Here is a 24,067-nt window from a genome sequence, read left to right as displayed (position 1 = left end):
TGTAGGTGATGGTGGTTTACAGCACACGCTGTAAGTTTTATAGCATGGCTTCCTCTATGATTGAGTTGGTGCATTACAAACACAACATTAGCAAGGGGATAAAATCAAATCCAATTGTTTAAAACTTCAACAGAGTCCGTTGCCTCAAGCAATCATGTCTTTATAGCTGTGGGACCAGATCCCCTGTACGACGCTAAGTGTAGAACCAGGAGCTGGTTTTTAATGGGCTAGGAAAAGGTGGAACTCAGAACAGCAACAACAACAAAAAAAATAATAATTTGGGGAGAAAACAGAATATGGAAAATAATACAACGGATTTTATAGAGGCCCTACCTATATAGCTGCTGGCTAGTCTGCTACTAATTTGAATTTATACTGACAGAAGATGCACAAACTGCAGGTAAGATAAACTACTCTTAACATTTAAACAGAAAATCACCTCAGAAAACTATCAGTAATTCCCAGAACTAATTTCAGTATTTTAACCAGGGTTGAAAACAACCATGTGTGAGGTCTTAACATCCGCTACATAAATTGAATTACATTAAAAAAAAAGATTCATGGAATAATGGCAGCCTATATTGGCATGCGTTTGTGTTACTGCACCCTTGTCTAGTATAAATACTTATATCCTCAACAGACAGTCAGCGTCATGAATCTCTTCCACAGTTATTTTGTGGGTCAGAAGCTGAAAGATTTGGGAGCCACTACTTTAAGTGACAGAGGATGAACCGCAGAGCACCAGTGCTCTTCTGTTTGCTCATCAGGAACATCTGCAGTAGGTTTGAGCGGCATGCAGCGGCATCTTCCCATACCAGCAAAGCGCCTCAGGTTGACCTATAGCTCTGTACCTGACACACAGTGGCACGAAGCAACCTGCATCTGGTTTGGCTTAGTGGGTTCAGTAAAGTTACATCCAGTGCACACTGATAAGCTCAAAACGGAGTCCGGTGTGGCTGGATTTCTCCCTTTTGTCCTGTGAGCCACAGCTTCTCACTCTTCAGCTCCCTACTCCTCCACCCCCTTACCCTCCCACCTTCTTCAACTCTCTAACCACCCCATGACATTTAAGGGTGCCTGGCATCCGTTTGAAGTGGGAGAGGGGGCATTAGCTCTGGTTTCCTGCCCAAATCCCACACAAGCCAATAAAATGCATACAGGTCTAAAGTGAACCAAAGGAATTCCTGTTCACTAAATGCTATAACAACAACACTGGCATTTAGCCTTTTATGATACTGTACAAAACAAAGGTGGATTGTGTTTCTCACTCTCTCTTGCAAGAACTCATGCAATTTATTTGAAGGTAATTAAGAATTTGCTTGTATGTTAATTAGAAAATAATTCACATTTCCTCATCAGATTTTCATTTCTGTGGTGCTGCACAGCCTAATATTGTTAATAGAGGTCTATGCCCTGTAGCCCCTTACATTTCAGTAATCACTCAGTGGGAGTGAGGGCTGAGAGGGTCACAGCCAAATCCCCGGGGCTTTTCATTTCATTTTACTCAGGTGGAAATGGAACTTCAGCCTTTTTCCTGTGGCTAATCTAGCTGCACCGAGCACTTCAGAGACTCCCCAAAGATATTTATCAGTTAAACGTCTCCAGGCCAGTGAGGGCCTATTATCCTATTATCACCAAGCATAGTGAGGCTGCTGCTACCACTGAGGCATGGCAGCATGAGCAGAGACTGCCATCTACTGGCCATCTCACAAAATCCTGTTTTGCATCCCCACAAATTACTTGAGTGGCAGCAAAGAAAATCATTTCTCTTGGGGTTGATTATGAAGTGATTTTGATTACATCCCATTATTCATGAAATGCAGATAATTTACAGTGATTATGTTTCATGGCTGAATGAATACCCAAGAAGTTTGACTGAAGTGACAAATGTGTAGATTTATCAAATTAATGTGGAAAAGTCTGCACATCTTTGCTTCCTAGATGGTTTGTAAGAAACATATTAAGGAGGCTGCCTCAACACTCAACACTCATTTTGGAGTCATATCAAGCATGTTAACAGCTCAAACTAAGGTATATTTTAATGTGAAATCTACTTCACTTTATTGACAAATACAGCACCTTCTGCAACTATTGGCACCTCTCGCTCGACTCTTTGAACTGAGGTAACCTTTAATTTGAAAACATTTAAGCAGCAGGGGAGAAAGGACACATGCTGATAAATTATTTTTACAACCAATAGTGACAAAAATATTGGTACCATTTCACATGGTTGCAGCATTCAGACAAGGTTTTTTTTGGCCTTCTTTCTTTGCACAGGATCTGATTTTTGTCAATTTATAAGCTACAATTAGAAGTAAAGCCAATGGTTAGATAGATTAAACAACAACACTTGAAAACATTAAATGTCGCTTAGAATTTTATAAATAATACTTTGGAGTTATTTAAAAATGTAGGCAACCTTGTGTCCCAGCTGTACCTGAATGCAAGCTGTTTGGAAAGTAACCTTTTGTCAATGGAGACTTCCGATTCTCCATCGCCCTTTGACCATGTAGAGCTTTGGTGAGACTGGATGGGATAAGTATTTGGACGCTGGCTGATTTTTCTCCAGTACCAGCGATGTTTACGTTCAGCTTAACGTTTCAGGTGAGTAATTCAGTTAATTGCAGTGAGAGCTACACCTTATTGCTGTTGAAAAATGTGTACTCTGACAAAGTTTTGGTTCGTTTCACCTTTTATTCTCCACTGCAACTGTATGAGAAATCTTAATGTTCCCAAGCAGCAGTGTTTAGTGAAAGCTTTCTCTTTTGTCTTGGTGTCATGTTTTAAAGTAGAACTACACAATGCTGCATTACACACCGAGTTCCACATGCATCAAACAACACTGTATTTATTTAGTGACTGCTGGGAACTTCTGTCTTTACTAATGACCCAAATGTGACAGGGCGATAAATATGAGCCATGCTCCTTTTACTGTTATTTACTTTTAAATACAATTACAGAAGCGTACACTCAGGAGAAACACAAATGATTGATGACCACACTTTGTGTTTTAATGTGGGTTTAACTATCCCAGATTAACATGTATGGACAGGGTTTGACATTAGGGCCACTCTTCAAAGGCAGCTGAGAGACAGTTTAACTCTCATTGCACCGTTTAATTAGAGGGATAATGAAAAAGCCATTAGGATCAAGTCTGAGGTGTGCTTTGGATGAGATAAATATGCTGCTAAATATGCTTTCCGTTGCCTTGCCAGCAGGCAGAGACGGGGGAAAGGTCAGCATAAGGTATTCGTCATTTTTCAATCTATTCTCTGAAATACAGAGACCATAATGGCTCGTGTCTTTGTCCGATGAAAGGTTTAATTAACACTAGATGAAAATGGCTATGGGAAAAAATCATCAGCGCACATAATCAGCAATGAGTGGCTGGGAAATCTTGAATCAAGTCTCAGAAGTGTAGTGCAGACTACAAAGGAAGGAAAATTTATAGCAAAAAAGGGAAGAAATCAAAAGAAAAGATTTCTTCTTTTCAGGAGCAGATTCAAACTGTTAAACAAGTACTGCTGGTGGAGCTTGGTGTACCTTTACTGGTATTATTATTTCAAAGGTAAATACTAACAAGTTGATTTTGTTATAGACCTACTGAGCACCAAAAGCAAAAAAAAAATAAAAAATGTTCAAGAACAGTGATTTTTGTACAATCATAAACTTTTCAAAAGTGTTGGTAAGAAAATTTAGAAGACACTTCAGTGTCCAGGAACAGTTGTGTTTCATTTACCTCTGAGATGAAATTGTCTGGGATGTGGGAACAGGATTGGTTTAGGAACCAAGGGAGCGTCTTAACCAATCCATGAGTTTTCAGTTGTTCCATTTGCATGTCCAGCTGCTGGGCTATTGAAGGGGTATTCTAGCCTAAGAATCTATTTGGGAAGGGAGCCAAGCCAGAAAACCTGTTAACTGTTGTATTCAGAGAACAAGCTACCAACATTGTCTGCATTGTCATATTGGATTTTGAGGTCAGAGCTGGTGCGAAAGCAGGCTGTAGTTTTAGTCTTGTTTTCCGATTTCAGACTTGGATAATGTAACTTCTGTGTAAAAATTAAATATATAAGGGCATCTATAGCATTCAAACGTGAGTATGACTTTAGCAAGAGCTTATGCTGGCTTAGTTTTTCAGTTAATGGAAAGTTTTACGTATGAATAAGAACATTCCTTGGACATATAGTTATGTTTATAAGGAACTATTTAAAAAATAAAAACATAGCAAAAATTGATATATCAAACCTCGTTTTTCAGGGGCGAGACCTAAAAACCTGGAAGGTAACATATATCTAACTATCAATCTACTGTAGTTGGCATGCACAGAAAGAAACTTGTGTAGGAGGCACTAAAATTGGCTCTTGACCAGGAACCAACTTCCTCCTAAATCCAGCCCTCCTTCAGCCAGTCATGCAGTGCCGATGAATATGAATGTTTGTTGCTGCTGCTTTTAAAGCATAACACAGCAAACTGAGAAAAGAAAAGCCCTTTTGCACCGGTTTTTTAAAATACCTGGTATTCACTGAGGATGAATACCAGGTATTTATCCTCAGGTTATTCCCATAAAAAAGGTTTTGGAACCACTAAAGTAGATTAAAAAGCAACAACAACAAAAAAGTTTTAATTCTTTAATGAGGTATGGCCTTGACAAAAGGACAGGCGTGGGTGCAGTTGAGGTTACTTGTACAATAATAAGAAATATCCTCCTACTTGCTGAACAACAAACAGGCAATTTCTGGCACTTCCTCGGCATTGTATGAGGGAGATTATCAAAAAAAAAGGAAAGAAAGCACAAAACACTACAGAAATGACCTCTTGAGGTGTCAAAAATATGTAAAACCAAACCATTAAGATTTGATTTATGACAATTTTTCCACAAAAACAAAGTAATGGCAGCTTTGCTCCAAGGCAGCCTGGTCCCTCATGAACAGCAGCTTTTGTGCTCTAGATGGCAGTAGAGGGCTCAGAATTTGCCCTGTTAGCTGAACAGAAAAAACAGCAGACACTCTCTCAGAAAGTCTCTCAGTGAAACCCATTACTTGCACAGAAAGATGCTTCACAAGAATCCATGTTTGAAAGACTGCCAAGCAAATCCTTAGCCGGGGCTGATTATTTGCTCCTTGATGGTTTTGGAAAGTAGGCCAAGGCACTGCTGAATCTCATTCGCAATAAATGTTTGACGAAAGCAACAGAAAAAAAAAAGATACATTTGTGTAAAATACGAGAATAATATATGGATGCAGAATCTTCCATTCGATACCATTCGCTAAGAAACTGAGTGGAAGTTTTAAGGGCATGATGAAAGTTATCCACCTTTACCCAAAGAAATTGGACTAACAAATAACGGCACTCGACTGAGCAGCTGAGACGGCACTAAATCATGTTTGCCCGATGCTCTCACTTTTTGACATTGTTTGACAGCAGATGATAAAGAACACCGCGATGATGAGAAAAAAAGAGAAAACAGGCACTCAATGGTTTTCCCAGTGAATACTCAAGACTATTGATGTGAGCAGATATTTGTAACAAACCAAAAATTCTGCACACATAAATTAACCAAAACAAATCAGCCAGAACATAAAGTGGAATTAAGTAAATATGTGCACAGCAGTAATGAGAAGCAAAAACGTGATACATGCTGATGGCATAGAGAAGTGATCGTTTGGCAATTGTGCGAGCAATTGTGTACCTAATAAAGTGTCTATTTAGGGTGTATTTCCTCAGGAAAACGCTGACAATGTCAATACTTGTTCAATACCCGTTTTCCCCGCTGTACTTGTTGCTTTCGATATGATTTGTGTGAGAACAAAGAAAAACACTTGTGATATAAAAAGATGACACTGTAGATTTCTTGCTTCAAATTGACACCACAATCCATCAAACAAAAACCCACACTCAGAACAATATTGTTCCTTCTCACTACATCACCGCCGAGGCACAAACACACACACACACTTTCCGCACAAATAAAAGGGTATATATCTAGAGTGTTTGATGGTGAGTGAGTGGGCCAGAGGAGATGGAAGAAGCACACCAGGGGGAATGATGAGAGGAAATGATGCGCATGATGAGTGCTGAATGGTTGGCCAGTGGGACAGAGCTTGTCAGACTGTCTGCTAAAGGGCTGGAAGACACATCGAGACAACTGCAGAGAGAAGAAGAAGGAGAGACAGAGACTGAGAGACCAGAGAATCACTCAGTGACAAAGTTTTTTTTTTGCCGCCCTGCACTTCTTGACCATAGCATAATCATCTTTACCCCACAGCTAAAGCCAACTAACGGGTGATTATTAAGCTGAAGGGTTAGTTGGAGAAGCAGGCCAGCAGCATGTTTTATTCAACTCCTATTACATAAACTCTGTTGCATTTCCAATTCTTCCTTTTTTTTTTCCTTCTGCAGCCCAGAAACGTCTCCCAGTTTTGTACCGAGCATCATTTTCTTCTCGTCGTCAAGCTTTTTATCTGCAGAGCAGGTCCTCACACACAGAAACAATGATGACCCAGTTCTGAGTTTGTCTCTGTCTTACAGCCAGTTCTCCTCAGTCCTAATCACAGTCCCAGAGCTCCGAGAGCGGCTGCTGCTGCCGCTGAAACAAGGCAGGGAGCAGGGACGGATAAAAAGAGAAGGCTTGACAGGAAGAAAAGGAGAAGGGGTTTGTCTTCAAGGAGGAAGGAGAGAAAAGACTACAAAATATCCGGGCGGATGGATAGATATGTTCACAGATAGCACAGAAATAGAACGACAGAGAAGGTTAAACCGCAGTTCCTTTTCTGATTCGCTCCCTGCGGAGAGCACTTCTGAAGGCGGGATTGATGCTATGACAGGCTGGAGAAGGGAAGTTGGGGCCCGATGCACCGTGCTCCTTCATCTGCACAGATGTCTCCAGAGATACAAGAAATCAGGTCATTCTGTTATTCATCAGGTGTGACTAGATACTTGCTTGCAGGGTTGCGGATCCATGTTGTGCTTATGTAACACTATAAAAAACACACAACCATATATTATAGCTGTACATATACTCAACTACAAGCACAAAGCTACCAGGTCATCTGAGCTCAGCCAGTCTGAGATCAGTAGATTTTCTTGAACATGAAGTAATTTCACAGAGTTGTATCTTAATAATCTGCTCAGACAGATAAAATATGCAGCATGTCTTAAAAAATTTCACGGACATGAGCATGTTTATTCCAGGCTTACTGAAGACGCCTCACTAAAACACGGTGCAGTTCTCTCTCTCCAGCAATAAGGAGGTTACATTATTGTTACGCTGGTTTCTTGCAGCACATACAGCGCTTCAGTTGCCTCAAATGCCCCTGTTTTTTTGGCTCAAGCTTTGCTTAAATTTACTTAAAGAGCTAGTTCACCATTTCCAAAGGGAAGCTTAGTTAAAGCTTTGTAGGTGATATCTTATCGTTTTCTTTATTTAGTATAAATCCAAGTTAGTTGGTCCAGGAGGCAGAAAATACTTTCTTTTTTTTTTTTACAATGACAGAGACCACGACCTTCTCATTTTGCTAAAATGAACAAGCGAACATCCACAATCTTACTCATGTCTGCTCTTGGGGATACAGCCAATCAGCGACCCTCCTGGATTCAAATATTTCAAGTATGCTCCATGAAGAAATCAATAAAGGTTAATTTTCTGTCAAAAATTTGGAGTTAAGTTCTAAGAAAACTCTTGTAATAGTTGAGTTGGTAAATGCTGAACCACAAAGAGGTGAAGGTTTACTGTACTTAGTAAACCCTGCAGATCGGTTTGACGTAGACTGAATGAGAAATATCTGGAAAAGCAGCTGTTACAAATGGTGGAGGATCTGTGATGTTTAGGTCTCGTTTATTTCTCCTTCTACAGCGCTGGGAGTCTCTTTAGGTTTATTGGCATACTACATTCTTTTGTTGTCCTTGGGTCTTTCAGAAGCAAAATGGCTCAAGATATGTGGAACTGGTCAGACACAAAGCCTTCTTCTTCTTCTTCCTCTTCTTCTTCTTCAAAGTCAGTTTCAGTACCAAGACTCATACAAAGCTTGTGAGGAGACCAGAGAGTAAAGAGCATATGAGAAAACTCTGGACTCTGTGATCTAGAGGCAGATGCAAAGAGGAAAAGTCAGAAATCCGTCTTTCTGAGTGCTTTAACCTTGAGAAATGTTATAAGAAAAGATTAAATGCTGCATATTAGAAAGAAGGTGATTTTACATGTCATTAACAGCAAGAGTGCCAATAATTGTCCCATCCATGATTTAGTCTAAAACTGATTTTTCTTAATGTTTTCAGACACTGAATAAATGCACTCAAAATAAAGACTGGATGTTTTTGTAGGTAAAAACAGCAGTGGGATGCTATTTTACATCAGTTCCAACACTCTGGAATCAGGAGGACTGAAGTCGGAAAAGCAAATATCTGTGAAAGGCCCTCTCGCGTTACCTAAATAACATATGCACTAGCTGACATGGTTACAGTGCCCATGTTTCCTGTAATCATTAGTGCATGATTTTCAGGACTTCAGGACTTGGAGCTAATCTCGGAGCTGTAAGAAAAACAAAACCGTAACATAATGTGACTGACCGTGGTTCAGCGGTGGTATCACTCAGATGTACTGTGATGCAAAAGGACTGAAGAGTAAACAGGACAAATTGTGCATCAAGCATGAAACCCTCCCGCTCTCCTAGCGACTTTTGTCACTGGAGTTGGAGCCAGATGGGACTGGACAGAGGAAGGGGGGATTTTGACCTTGTTTTCCTCCCCAAATTTGACACAAGAGATAAAAAAAAAAAAACATATAGTGAGAAAATACCATTTATATCAAACAGAGTGGTCTCGGAGTTTGCTATATGAGTGTATCCTGCACATTTAAAAGACATGGGAGATGAAAATCAAAGGATGAGCGGTCACGGGTGCCAAAGCTGGAGACACACGGAGTTGGCACTAAGCTGGCAACAAGGCGGGAGATTCCTTGCCTGGCAGAGTCTGTCTGTTTGAGCAGAGGGACCACATCTCAATGACTTCTAAGCCGACTATATTATGCTAAGACATGTATCCTTGAGGGAGCATGGATTGAAATTGAAAGTCACACAAGGACAGAGAATTAGCAGCGCCAATGAGAGGATACCAGCTCCACGCCCTGTATGACATACAGCACTGTGTCTGCATAAATTGGTTTAAAAAGAAATATTTACACTGGCTTATACCCCTGGTAAGAACTCTGCACAAGGTAGTGAAAACTACCCGCTGCAATGCAGTAAAAAGTTTAAAGCAGCAATTTATGGCTATGAACCCACGATCGACACCTTTTAGATGTATAGTTTAACAGAGTAATAAATATAGACATCTGGGTTAAGTCTGCCTCCGTTATTCCCTTCCTAAACTGCGTGTGTTTCAATTTCTTCAGCGTGATGTATATCTCTGACATGAAGAGATGAATTACACCCTCAGCTCATTTCCTCTTCCTTCCCAACCTTTACACAAGGTGACCTTGCGTGGAACATAATTTACCGCTGAGTGACATGTTTGCCGTTCAAACGTATGCCAGCCTGCATCAACACCGTAAGTCCTGTGAGACATTGCTAAGCCGCTCCTGTAAAACTGAACCCTACAATTCAGGGATTGCTAACGTGCGCCTATGTGCCTTCTGTCTGCTTGTTTGCACTGACGGCTGGTCGACACTGATCACAGTTACGGCATCTATAGGAACATGAGACAGAAGACATTTCAGTGATTTTAACCATGTCAAACATATCTGCGAGTAAAATTTTATCCTGACTGGAGCAAAACGTAGACATTTAATTTGGATTTTATGTTTAGAATCAAGGATGAGCTGCTTTGTGATGCGTAGTTTCACTACAACTTTACAGCATCTTTATTCTCCTTTAAAGTTTTTCTGCACATCACCTTACAAACACAAATAATGTGTGTTACGTGTTAAGTATTATGATATACAAGATAAATCAACACAAAGTGATGCAGAATTGTAAAATGGAAGGGAATATATTCAAAGGTATTTTATAAATAAATGCCTGATGCCCCTAAATGCCATGTGCAACCAATTGCCTGCAGAAATCTCTCTCCAAGCTCTGTAAAAATTAATCTCTGCATAAATCCAGATATTCTGTGAAGGCCTCAGAGGTCGTTTCAGAACTTGAAGGAACAAACAGCATCAGACCTGCAGATATCCACAGCTCAGGTGGGAGAATCAGGGACATAGTGTTGTTGCAATTGTGGTTTCCCCAAGTCCGACTTTAATAGCACCTTGGCAAATAGAAAGTAATAAAGTATTCCAACGTCTTTCACAAGCCAAGCCATTTAGGAAACACTTTTTGGCATAAATTTAAAAAAAACACCACGAGGTGTGGAATCATGCTGTAGTGAGCTTTTCCTTTAGAAGAGACAAGGACAAAGCTGAACAGAGATAAAACTTGAAGGAAAACCTATAAGAGACAAAAAAAAAGACTAAAGTCTTCCAACAGGTGAACAGCTACAGTGGGAGGGTTTAGAGAAAAGTGTTTTTTATGTTAGAATGGCCCAGTCAAAGTCCAGAGCTAAATTCCAATAGAGAATCTATGACTAAACTAAAAAAAATTAATAAAATTTTAAAAAGAAGAAAAGATAACACAGATGTTTTCTGTGTTATCTTTTCAGTAACACTGAAATTGACAGTTTCAGTCAATTTGACTGAAACTGTGTTTCAGTCAAATTGGACTGAAACACAGTCCAATTTGACTGTGTTTCATTAAAACCCCATGTCTCTAGAGGGCCGAAGCTGGTGGAGCCTAAAAGACTTGAAGCTGTTTGTTTTGGCAAAAGGTATAATTCAAGGAGATGAATACAAATACACACCAAACATTCATCACAACAACATTTTAAAGTTTGTGGCTGTAACTTAATAAAGAGCAAAACTTCAAGGGCATTCAAACTTTTGCAGAGCACAGTAAATGTAATGAAGCTGCAGCCACCAACAGGACATCTCTGCCTTCACTTTTGGTCTAATTCATGCACAGTATTGGTTGCGTCTCTTCACCCTGTCCCCATGCTCCACCAACCAGAGTCTGACGATTTGAAATATTGATTTGCATGTCCACCCATATAACCACGCCTTGGCTTTGCTGTCAAGTTCATTTAGACGAAATCTTCTTAATGGCCTTTTGATGCCAATAGTGTGGCTGTGGCCACGGAAGAGTTGCAGGGATGCGTGTGTGTGTGTGTGTGTGGAGGGGGGAGGGGGGTGTGTGCGTGTGTGTGTGTGTGCAGGGAGGGGCGGGGTGGTGGTGGTTGGTGTGCAACCAAGAAGGAAAGAAATATAAACAGTATAGAGATTCTCATAATTAGAAATCATCTTTGAATTCAGCATAGCTAGATGCAAGCACTGTTTTTAGGGCAGAAACCTGCAGTTATTCATGTGAAGAGAATAAGCTGCTTGGTGCATCAAATCAGGTTGTACACTGTATTTCCCAATTAGTCATTTCAGCATGGATACACTCTTCTGCTTCACATAAACAGCCAACAGCCTTGCCTGAACATCAAGCCACACACTCTCATAAGCAAAAACACAGTGAGGGTAAGAAATCCTGCATGCTATGAGTTATTTCTGAGACGGCCTTTGTAGAGAGCACGAGGTAAAAGGTTATTCTGTTGTCACAGAGTTTAGGTCAGTGGTGTGTGGACAGATTTTAGGCTGAAAACTAATGTCACCCGCAGTCCATTTGAGAGATAACAAGGTGACCTTTTCATGTACAGGATCTAAATGACAAATTGATGTTAATGCCTCGACTCGAAACCTCTTTAGTCTTCTGCGCCGCTGCTTCGTGGGTTTCTTCTTGTCAGACTACTGCAGTTCAGCAAAAAAAGAAAAAAAAAAAAGGTCTCACACAAATCAGATGCGGCTGATAGCTGAAGGGTTCCTCCATTTTTCTCTTGCAGTGATTTTTTATTTTTTTATTTTTTATTTTTTTGGACCCTGCGTCAGTCAGACAGCAACAGTTCATCACCGAGCCGGAGAAACCAATGGTCTTTATTCTCACTGCCACGGTCCCCGACACCGTGTGAGTGGCAGGACCGAGAAAGAAAAACTACTGATGCAACAGGGCAGAGGCAGACGAGATGGGGTTGAGGAGCAAAAAGATGAGAGGCAGAAAAGAAAGATAGATGGATATTTGCTGTGAGGAAAGATTGAAAGGAGGAAGGCTGCAACCCTCTCAATGTGAAGGTTAGGGTATGCTCTGTGCTGCCCTGAAGTGCAAAGAAAAAGGTGAGTCACAGCACACACTTGAACTGGGAGAGGCCAATTGACAAGCAGCTTGTGCTGGAGGCAGCATTGTGGGGTAGGCTTATTATGAGGGAAGCAGATGAGAGGAGGTTAGAGAATGAGCAAGACGGGATTGATCTCCCCATTGTGCTCAGTGTGAAGCCCAAACTCTTTGTTGTTATAATGTCATTAGCTCATCCTTTGGCCCTCCTCTGAAGATTTGCATCATCTCCTTTAAACCCCTGTTTATTTATTTATTTGCATGCAAAATATAGGTCATGCATTCATACAGACCATACATTTTTAATAGAATCGCAGCTTTAGCTCAAACGTCTGCAAAGAGCCCCTGTGAGCCACTCTGCCGCCGACTCGGGGTCTGAATGGAGCAGAAACGGCGCGCCCGGTGCAGAGCGGAGCAGGGTGTCGTTAATGCCAACGCTAATGCAGCCGCTGTGTGATGAAAAGGTTTTGTATATCTTCAGAGTGTGTGTGTGCTGTGATGCTCATAGGGTAAAAAAAAAATAACACAAAGCTTAAAACTTTGGCTTAATGCCTGAGCATAGATTTTAATGTATTATCACAGAAATTTATCTGGATGTAATCCTGGACTTCCTAACTAATGAATACGTTTTGTGCTTACTTCATATGAGCTACTTGTGGTTTATTTAGAGTTGTTGTTTCCTGGGAAAGTGCTCCTCTACCGCAATCTTAAGTATTTTACAGCCTATAGTTTTTCTTTATAATGCTGTCACTACCCTGGTTTATCATGGTGGAGGCATTGTGAATATGGATTTCAGTAACCACAATATGCAGAGTTTTGCATGTACGCCAGAAAGTTCTCTGTTTAAGTAGTAGTAGTCCAGATACAAATAAATCCATGCAGTTGTATAGTGGAAACAACAACAACAACAACAACAACAAAAAACCTGTGGATGTTTGCTTCTGTGACAATGCCAAGACACAGGAGGGCTCTTAACTAATTAGGTGACTTCAGAAGACAAATGTGCACTGGATTTTATTTTCGGCTATCAAAAGGGAATGAATACACATGCATTCCACGTTTTTCAAATATCACTTTCAAAAGAACATTTGTAAACCATGAATCATGGGCTAAATCTCAAAATACCTTAGAATTTGAGGTTACAATTGGACAAAATGTGTAACGGGTCAAGGGATTTGAATCCTTGTGCAAGGCACTTTATATGATTACTTCCGCAAAAGGATAAGCCAGATGAGAACATTATATAGCGAAGACAGCAGCAGACTCTTTTATCTGTGTTTGTGTAGATCCGTCTAGCTCCATTTCTAGGAATCACAAAGGAGCCCAGAGGCAATAAATGGCCTTTTCCCTCCCACAATATTTTTACTCCTCTCTTACCAAACAGAAATAAAAAAAGGCGCTCTCTGTAGATCTTTAGTACGAATCATCACTGCTGTGGGTAAGCAAGTCAAACATGTATGCGCTCCCGTATAAGAATTAGGAATCTGACAACGGCCCCTCCTCCCCCCCTCCTAAAAGTTCAAGGCACCATAAAGAACAAGCAATTTTCAAAAATTTAAATTAAAAATGACTTACCAGCTGCAATTATTTTGCTCATAATCTGTGTAATGGGTTCGGATGTTTTATTAGCATCCTAGCGGGATTATGAGAGAAGCACTTGGAGCCAGATTCATGTTGAGGTCTCATTTATTCTCTTTATGCACATTAAAATCTGATATGCGAAATGTGACACCTCTGTTTGGAAAGAAGGCAGCACAGTGATTGCTTTGATACAAGAATTCTTCTGAGGTGATAACAAAGCATTAACCGTCTCTTGATGATAACAGCAGATAAATGATGGAGATGTTTAAGAGCTGTTCTTTGCTTATTACTTGTCTCACATTAGTCATTTCCGAATGAAAGCGTATTTCTATTACATCCATTTCCCCACCGTGGCCGCAGCCTGATTGCTTTCAGCACCTCTCGGGTTGCACCAACCAGCTTTTGATTTTATTGATGCCACATCTATTTACACTTGTTTATTTCAGAGAGCCGATATTCTCCTGCTGCAAACGGGGACGTCAAAGCATCAGCACATGCAGCCTTTACAGTCTGAAACATGCATGTAACAGTGGTGGCACGGAGAAGCAATTTAAAAAGGCTGCCTGACGCTCTCGTTCACTGGAAGCGCAGGCAACTAACGCCAAACTGTGGCATCTACATTACAAATGAAACAGGAGCTTATGTTAGACAGACAGGTTGCTCAGCTGAGTGGAGTAGAAATATTATATATCGAATGCATTAAATGGGTAAAAAAAATCAATAAACGTCTGCCCTGTCGGTCTGGCAGAGCAGAAAACCACTTTTATTTCACGCTCTGTCTAAGAATGAAATTGCAGGCACCAGAATATAACTATGCATATGTTCGACATTAGAAATGCTCACTTTCTTTGTGTGGCTTAGTTTTCCATCTCACAATCTCTTCTTACCTGTAAGTCAGACTGCAAAACTCTAAATTAATTTTCTGCTTTTATATATTTTTTTCATGCTGCAAAGATGAAGCTTAATTTACTGCTGTTATCCGTTTGTCTAACACTGACACCAAGTTTCTCACGTTAACTAAAGTGAGGAGCTACAAAGTGAAGTGATAAAGACATAAACAGAAACAAAAAAAAAGAGAAAAGCTCTTTCCAAATGGCAATTTATTTGTTTAGGAAGTGAAGAAAAAAGGGCCTTTTAAACCAGGTCTTAATTGAAAAAAATTGGTTTTGCCATATTTGGCAGCAACAACTGCCATGGCCTTTTCCCTGTTTATGGTACCTGGAAAGGAGGCTTTTACATCACTGTGGACTAATACCAGCCTTCTCTTGTTTTCATATTTAATTTAATTCATTCACACTGAAGTTGAGACATTGATTATGCCGCTCCATAATCTTCATTCGGGGTTTATTTCAGTCATTGTCCTGCTGCGTAACCCAAGTATTCACTCAAACTTAAGGTCACAAACTGCTGGCTGAACAATGTCTCTCAGGATTTTAAAGGGCACAGTTTATGAATTTATCAACTCCTGTAACTCGTCGATGTTCTATTGTAGCAAAGCAGCTCCAGCCGCCACAGTCCGGTCAGAAGTGCTTTTGGCTTGGCGCTCTCCTTTGGATGCCATTTTTGCCAGTATTATTTTTTATTGTGGAACCATAAACGCTGACCTGAACTGAGGGCAGTGCATCCTGCAGTGCTGGGTCATAAATATTTTCCTAGACAGAGGTTGGTAGTTATATTTACTCATGAATATCAACCTTAGTAACCTTTTGAAAAATAATTACTAGATTTACTGCTCCATACTGTTTTTAAAAGGCTTTTATGGCAATAATGGCTTTCATTCAACAGTAGCTGGATAGGCAAAAGGGCAAAGAGAGAAGAGGGAGACATGCAACAAATAGTTTGGGGTCAGGAATCAAAACCTGCATAGACGACTGCAGTCTCTGGATAGGGTGTGCATGCAAACAATGCACTAACCTCTGATACAGATTAAAAGAGACTTACAGTCATCAACCAATTTTTTCTTGTATCGCTGTAGCTTTTTCCACAAATACATACATGATTAATTATATGTAAACAATAATACAATAAACTTTGGCACAAAAGCAGCTCAAGTTGTTTCAGAAAATCTACCTAGCTAAAATTACTTTCCTTTTTTATAAAAAAAAAAAAACCTTTTTGAAATATAAAAATTGTGACTTTTTTTTAAACTTCTGTACCTTTACTTTTTTCTAACCTAAACAAGTTTTATTAGGCTGATTTTTCTCGTTTATATGAGCTGCGAATATCGTCGCAGCTGTTCTGCGAGCCAAACTTAATTTTGGGATCCCACAGTGACAGTTCATCAGCTTAAAGCATAACCTCATTTTATCATAAGGCAGGAGTAGAAGCTGGAGTCGAGGCTTAAGAAAAACAGCAGGCAATGGTTTCCGACATAAAGTTAAACACTTAGTTTATTGCTTTGAAATGTCGTTGTACATCTACTTTATCATAGCTTCTTACTGTGAAAATAAACTTATTTAAGCCAGTTTAGCACAAATTGTTGTCAGATATCATATAAAAAAATCCTACTTATAGAAAAATAGCAGAAAAGTGTTTTCTCATCGAAAGTTAGTGGTAATATGCTTCTGAAAAAAATGCCACTATGAGTGACTGTCTTTGAGAGACATGTATGTGTGTGTGTGTGTGCGTGTGTGTGTGTGTGTGTATGTTTACATCTCAGTGAACACTGCAGTAAACCAGCAGCGTTGACACAGGCCACATCGGCCCTCTGTGGCACATCAGGGACAGCTGGATGTTGTCAGCCAGCCATCGCTTTGATGAGAAAGGGCTGATCGCAGCTCATGGGCCCCTCCCACTTATAAATCAGCTTCTCAGCACTCAGGGATGGATTACAGCAGCGGCAAGCAGAGCCATACCTGCTGTGCCACACTGGAAACCCTGCAGTAAGCAGCAATTTCAAAAGGCTGTGTTGCCTTCCTGGCAAACAGATGGAAGTTCTGTTGGTGTTATAATCTTAGAGTAAAAACAACAACAACAAAAAAAAAAAGCACTAAATTGAATTCAGCTTTTACATTTCATTCATTCGTTTTCATAGCCGAGTTAGGGGAGGAGAATAAAGTGGGTAGATCATCAGCTTTACTGAGAATAGTCAGTCAACTTTATAGAACCCCCGACAAGCTAATAATTCAAGTTTGAGATTTTGGAGGCACTACTTTTATCTTGGGTCAAAAAAGTTTCAAAAGTAACAGATTTTTTTTTTTTTCCGTCACACATTTTCACCTATTTTCTCAATTTCAAACATGGAAATTATCAGCTAACGTAGAATAACTGCTAAATTAGCAGCTTGATCAGAACTTAAGAGGAAATATTGTGAAAAGTAGCACATAGACTCTTTACAGTTAGTTGTGCTATGTGGGACATGCCTTATGCATTTCTTTTATCTTTTTTAACTATTGAATTGTTTTTGAAGTTTTCTTTTTTTATATATTTTCATACATTGTACACGCAAAAAGGACAATTATTACAAGAAAAAGAAGTGGTAAAGATGATCCTTGGGGAATGAGGATATAATTAGACATTTAAAACATGAAATAATCTTCTTTTTAAGAAGTGCTTTATAAGGAGTACAATTTCTCAATGTGCATCTCTAAATTGCAAGACTACATTATTGTCATAAAAATTGACGTCTTTCTAATTCGTTAGGTCAAAGATTTTAGAGGTTTCTGTAGATCACTTTGTTTCCATACTGAATCTGCATCTGACTGAATACTTGAGTTTTAAGAATGTGAAGCTGAATAATCAGAGCACCTTTGCACAGCATGGATTGTTAATAACTGACAAAGTCGCTATTTCAAGGAGTAAAAAGATTCAGAGTTAAACTCTGGTGACACGATGCATGCAGAGTGAGTAAAAAGACTTAAGTGTTTAACACTTTCTGCCAGGAAAATCTACTGTTAAAAATACAAAAACAAAAGCATTACATTCATTTTCACACATAATCTAATTCTTAACCGTGTCACAGAAAAATCGTTTTAATTAAAAAGCTATAATCCGTCATTCCCTCCTGACCTTTTCATAAAGTTTTAGTGAAATTGTGAAGTTAATTGTAATAAGGAATTACAAGCTCCCCTCAGGGTAAACACACACAGAAAAAAGAAAATTATAGTTCCACTGACCATTCAACAATTTGCACGCTTTTAGAGATTTCTTCTCAAACGATTTTTCCATTAGCTCAGAAGAAACCAACAAACAAATCTCCTTTGAAGACTTTATTCAAGCCAAGCCATCATGATATTAATTTCTATGGCAGTCAAGAGGAAAACTATGGTTGTCTTTGTTAGGAAGGTTGACAGCAGCCAAACCGTGACCGTCTCCCTGTCTTCGCCGTCTTCACTCATCCATGTCTTTCTTAGACACTTGAACAAATCAGTGTGTTTTTCAGCCTCTGCCTGAACTTTTGTGGTTTATATTCTTGCTAGTGTTACCATTACACTTTAAGACCAATGAACTGTGTGACACAAAGAGAAGTAAGTCTTTTAAAACTGTGTTTTATCAATGAGAAAGCAGAATCTCAGTTCTTATTAAAAAAAAAGACTTTCCTTTATTCACCGTCCTTCTGTTCCAGCAGATCTCTGCTGTTTGCAGCTATTCATTATATAGTTTAAAGAAATAAATAGTGTCTGACAAACGTACATTATGCTCTGTGGGTTTTCCCTTATCTGCTGTGATTTCTAAGAGCTGCATCTTTATTGTCTGTAAAGCCCAACACAGATTTATTTTTGCCAAATAGGAACAGCTCCTGAGCATCCAGAAATGCTTTATCTGTTGTGCTGGACTTTTTCTCCCCCTACCTGTGGAAATTATTTTGAATCATGGCATTTTATTTCCCTCCAGTGGGTGTTAGGTTTTATCGAACTTAAACAAGAAATGAGAATCTGCTTGCATGACAATGTTTTCAACATTTAAGTTAATAAATAAAACCGAGTCTCTCAAACAAATAGCTAAGGGAGTTGCTATGGCTGTTCATTCTTCAGGAGGTTAGGGACCACAGCCGGATGCGAAAAGCTGAAATCCACAATTTCCTCTAAGAACGCTTATATGTGCCAACTTTAAACGTTCCAACACCAAATATACTTTAATATGCAATAAATATGTACAATGGAAACTGTCTTGTTACTACCGCAGGAGTCTCCACTGAGAGGAGGACTGTGTGTAGCTAGTTAACCGAGTCAACGCCAATGGAAATAAAAGACACTGTTGAATTGGCTGCATGAGTTGCTTATACCATCTAATCGTCAAATAAAACTTAACCTGGGTATTTTAACTCCCTAAGCTACATTTTATTTAAAATTTTTTAGATATCCTCGAAAAAAAAGAAAAATCTGTGAATTTTACACAAATTATTTGGAGTCACATTCTGTGAATTTTAAACTGAATCTATGAATCTAGGAGGGGGTCCACTATATGATGTTTCCGTCCTCCCTTATGATTTTTAGTAAAATAAATTTAACCCATTTAGCAATCTTGGTGAAGAAAAAAATACCTGTACAGACAACTTTGTTTAGAAAATTCCAAGCCAAATTCTACGTTTGTTAAAAAGCATACAACTGAACATAAGGTGTCACTGGAAACTTTCTACAATATGGACGAGGTCCTCTTATTGTTTGACAATTTCTATATAAATGCAACTTATATGAGTGACTTAAATATGGTTCTTTCCTCTTTATGAAGGATCTTTTTGACTGCATGTGGTTCCGCTGCGCACTTCACAGGAGTATCGCAGCTGTTCTGGAGCTCCCCATATTACCACTGTTTGCTTCCCTTCTCCGTTTCACTGAGAACCACAGAGGTGCTACAAGATGCGTGTGCAGGAATCAAAAGATCAGATGATAAAGCCGGTAATAAAAAGGATGCGTAGTACAACGACAAAATACTGCAGTTCTCAACTTCCAAAATTAATATTTTTCCTTCCGTTTTTCTCTCACTTTGTCTTTGACTGATTTAGTGATTTGAGCAAATACTGATTCGGCATGAATCAGTATTTATATAACTGATTCATGCCGACAGCTTATATATGTATAAATATATATAAGCAAATACATATTTTGAGCAAATACAGTCTGCCTAGGTGAGCTATTTTGAAAATACATATCCTGTGCTTGTGGATTTTCCTGTTTGGGTGGTGTGATCTTTGAAGATTGACTCCGTACTTGTGCTGGCATCTGGCAAAAATAGGACCGGTTCTAATTTTAGCGACATCCTCGGCGGAAGTGCGGTGCGCCATGCTGCCTTTCGAACGTGCAAATGTTCTCATTTACTATAATGGGTGAACATTTACTGCGAAGGCCACACCATGGTGGGGTGGAGCGGGATGCAGTCTAAATTAGGGGTTATAATCTGGAGTAACATATAGTCCGGAAAATACTTTAGGCGTGTTTCCATCTATTGGTTTGGAGCAGATGCTGAAGCCATACTGCACTTGATACATCATGCGTCAGTAACAGATGGAAACTGAACTGCCACCGACATTAAAAATCCTGTTTCACTTCACAAAAACTTACTGAAGGCAGAAGTTAAGCTTTGTCCATCTAAATCTGTGTGTAGTCTTTGAACCAGACAAAAAAATAAATAAATTAGCTAAGCAACAAGCCAGCTACTTCAAACATACTTCACTAAATGTCATCTAAACAAAGTGTATTTATATATCACCTCTGTCTTACTTAAAGCTGCATCAACAATCAATTCTACAGAACCGCTAACAAGATACGGTGGATATCCCTTTTGGACTGAGAACGAGAAGGAAAATGTTGCTGGGGAGAGAGAAGCGTGGGTTTCCCTGTTGAACCCGTTATGGACAGATAGATGGATGGATGTTGATGATAAAACTAGAAAAGGTCATATATTTAATTCTTGCATCAGCCATGTTGAAGCTGCAGATAAGTGATGAGAAATTAGCTCTGTGAAGGTTAAACTTCCCTCTCAGGGGGTTGCTAATTAGTCTGAATGAACAAATATAGGTGGTCACAGTGCTCACCAGACTCAAACTGCCATGGAAAACGTTAATGTTGGTGCAGAGTTGGAGATTAAACTGAGAGGAGGATGGAAGCAGGCTGGGGCAAAAAAAGGATTAAGAATCAGCTTTGAGGGGCTTTTCCCATGTGCTGTGCAGAAGCATATCTTTTTTTTGCTTTTTCACAGGTTTCTACAGGGGCTGCTCTCTCTCCGTTCTGAGACCCCAATCTCCTCTCTGACCTTCTGCTGCTCGGCGATTTCTGCCTATTAATGCGCACTGAAGCGTGCACCCAAAGTCACAATTTCATAGTCCATCCAGAGATGTGGATCATATACACACATAGTTACAATATGCTATTAGCAGCAAGTTATCATTTATTTGAATACAATGTAAAGTGTTAGGCTTACCAAAACTGTATATTCTCTGAACGCCAGAATAATGAGGGAGAAAGCCGCTCTCTTCAGGGTCAGAAGTTTACATGCACTAAAAGTATTATGTTTTTAATAAAAGATTTCTAGTCAAAATATTTAACACCAAGAGTTCTTCCAAGATACAAAAAAAATTATAAACTTTTAAATTTGAAGAGAGCCTTAAAAATATCTTCTCGTTGTTTGACATTTAGCAAATATGAATATATGTAGTAATTATAACTGATGTAAATCAGAAAAGTTTAATTTTATCTAATGTCAGACATTGACAAAAACGTGTCTGTTTACACTGTTTGCAAATATTTTGTTTCAACTATATATCCATGGGAAATGGGAAGGTTATATGTTGTTACACTGAGCATATGACAAGTGCTGTCTCACTGCCTGGTTTATTAAGACAGTAGGAAGACGTCCCCTCTTTTCTAAACAATAGGGACGTTATTACAAACTATCTCCGTGCTCCTTATTCCATCTGTCTCTTTCTTTTCTCCACGCCTGCATGTGCCTGCTCAGCACTCTGCTCCTCTGGGGCTCCTCGGGTGCAGCTTGAACGCATATGGAGTCTGTTTAGATATTTATCTACATATTTATCACAATCCACGGCACAAGTCTCATGGAATTATGTTGTTCACATATGCATTAGCACTCGCACTAAGACGTGCATTATGATTGCTGCTTGTCTCGTGTAAATAAATCAATTTCTGCGTCTGCATGGATTGCAGACGCGTCAAATCACATCACAGGATGAACCATATGGTCAGCCTTTTCAGCACCAGCGGGACTCCCACCGACACTTTGTCAACACCCAGTGTTCCATATTTCAGACGTAGCAGGATCTGCTGTGCTATTGCAGACATAAGCATCTGTGCATCCCCCCATAAGTCTGACAAAACATGCAGGTTTCAGCACCTGATCTCTAAATAGCTGATTTTACATGACAAGCACCTCCTGCCTGACTGCCATTATGCAAATCAGTGAAATCATCTGCTGATGCGATGTTGGTTGGAACAGAAGCCAGCATGATTCAAACCGTTACTGATTCAAGTACTCTGAATTTAACATCTAAGTGTTGGTGTGGGTGAATTTATGAAAATGACATTGGGAACAAGATGTCTTCCAAACTCGGAGCTGAAACTAGGAGTCTTAGATGTTTCAATGACACGTGTGAGTAACAAAGACTACATCTTGACAATTATGCCGCTCTTTGCTCAAAAAGGGAATGCATTTAGTCCCGAATATAAACTAGATTAATAGAAAATGCTTCAAACTTTTACCTACAATGGGGAAAATAAATACTGCATGTTATTTTTCTGAATAAATCTATTTCTAATTAGGCCTTTGACAAGATGACAAAGGAATCAAAACAGATTACTCCATAAAATGTGTAGTAAAATAGAATGACAGAAGTATTAAGTTTAAGCCACGCTTACTGAAATGTATTATTTGCTATACAAAAAAAGCCTTATTTGGTAATGAAAACATAGGAATGTTAGGTTTAAATGTTAATGGAGAAACTAAACTAGACTAGTGGAGATGTGATTTGGACTCATTCTTCTAACCATCTCTTTAAATCTTAATTGCTCTGGGGTCTTCTAATCATCGCAATGCAGTCTAATCAGGAATTCTGTCCATCGATTTTTAATCATATTCATGTCTGGTGATTGACAGTGCCATCTCGACAGATTTATTATATTTTTCTTAATTAGTAGCGTTCCCTTGGCTGTGTTTCATTTTTAGATTCTGATCTAGAATATCTCTAACTTTCTTCATTCTGTTGGTAACAGAATGGAGAAAAATAATAAGCATCAGTAATATTTTATTCATTTATAGCACTTTTTAAACAAATGTTACATAGTACTTCACAATAAAGAAAACCAATTAAAACATCACAAATGGCAAGAAACACAAAAGGTATACCTAATCAAGTAAACCACATAATAATGTAGGACAAAATGAAATGACAAAAACGCAAAAGAAATGAAAATATTAAAACCCTTAAGTATATAAGGGTTAGTTTTAAATGATGTTTTCAAGGAAGACAATAAAGAGGCCTGTCTAATATTTAGAAAGAGAATATTCCAGACTAGGAGGTCTGATCTACTCCTAGTCTGTGGAAAAGACTAGGAGGACCAGAAAAGCTCTTCCTGTTCCTGTCACCAGCTGAGCTCTGGGAGCAGAAAGTAGCAGCTGATTTAAGATCCAAGATTGCGAGAAGGGATATAAAAGGTAAGTAGCTCAGATAGATATGATGGCGCAAGACCATTCAGGGATTTAAAAAACAAACAATAAAATTTTGAAGTCAATTCTAAAAGCCACAGGGAGTCGATGCAATGTGCTGATGTTTATGGGCTCTTGAGAGAAATCTAGCTGCCCCAAAGTTCTCTCAGTCAAGATGATTGAGAGAACCTCCAGAAAATAAAGGATTATAATAATCAATCGAGCATCCCCACTGCATGATATTCTCACCTCAGGAACTCACAGAGCTCAATTTGGTTTTACTGAGTCATTCTTCCCTGCAATTTCACTGGCTTCTCCAAATGCTTTTCACCAAGTTTTAAAGCAACTCTCAATTTGTTTTTTTTTTTTTCTTCAGCAGAGACGTTTTATTGAGTTTCCACTCACACAGATCATTGCAGTTGAGTTAACTACTTAATGTTTTCTTGGTAAAACTGTACATACTAACACCAGATCTTTCCAAAGCTTTCTGCAAGTGGTAACTGGATCTCAGATAGATCTTCAGATAATGTTTTTTGACTCCGCTATGAGACATCTTGCAGCCTTTATCTATATTGATGACTTGATTAAATACATGAGATGGAGATACATTAACAAAATAAGAATCTCGTTAATACTTATTCACCCCATTGTGT

At 39.1% G+C, this 24,067-nt stretch overlaps 1 long non-coding RNA gene across 2 annotated transcripts in view; it reads right to left on the bottom strand.

Annotated features, from left to right (window-relative positions):
* LOC103477236 (uncharacterized) overlaps positions 1-24,067 on the bottom strand; it is a 172,405-nt gene that overhangs the window by 81,205 nt on the left and 67,133 nt on the right. The window contains exon 6 of one of the 2 annotated variants that reach the window (XR_014091153.1): positions 454-6,145. The exons of the other annotated variant lie outside the window; for it this stretch is intronic. This is a non-coding gene — a long non-coding RNA (uncharacterized LOC103477236). Of the gene's footprint in view, positions 1-453; positions 6,146-24,067 lie in introns of those variants that run through there. 2 annotated transcript variants of the gene reach the window in all.

Source organism: Poecilia reticulata, chromosome 15, assembly GCF_904066995.2.
Source record: "Poecilia reticulata chromosome 15, P_reticulata-male-v2, whole genome shotgun sequence".
In the NCBI taxonomy this organism is placed as follows: domain Eukaryota; kingdom Metazoa; phylum Chordata; class Actinopteri; order Cyprinodontiformes; family Poeciliidae; genus Poecilia; species Poecilia reticulata.
This window is presented reverse-complemented; position numbering and strand designations above follow the sequence as displayed.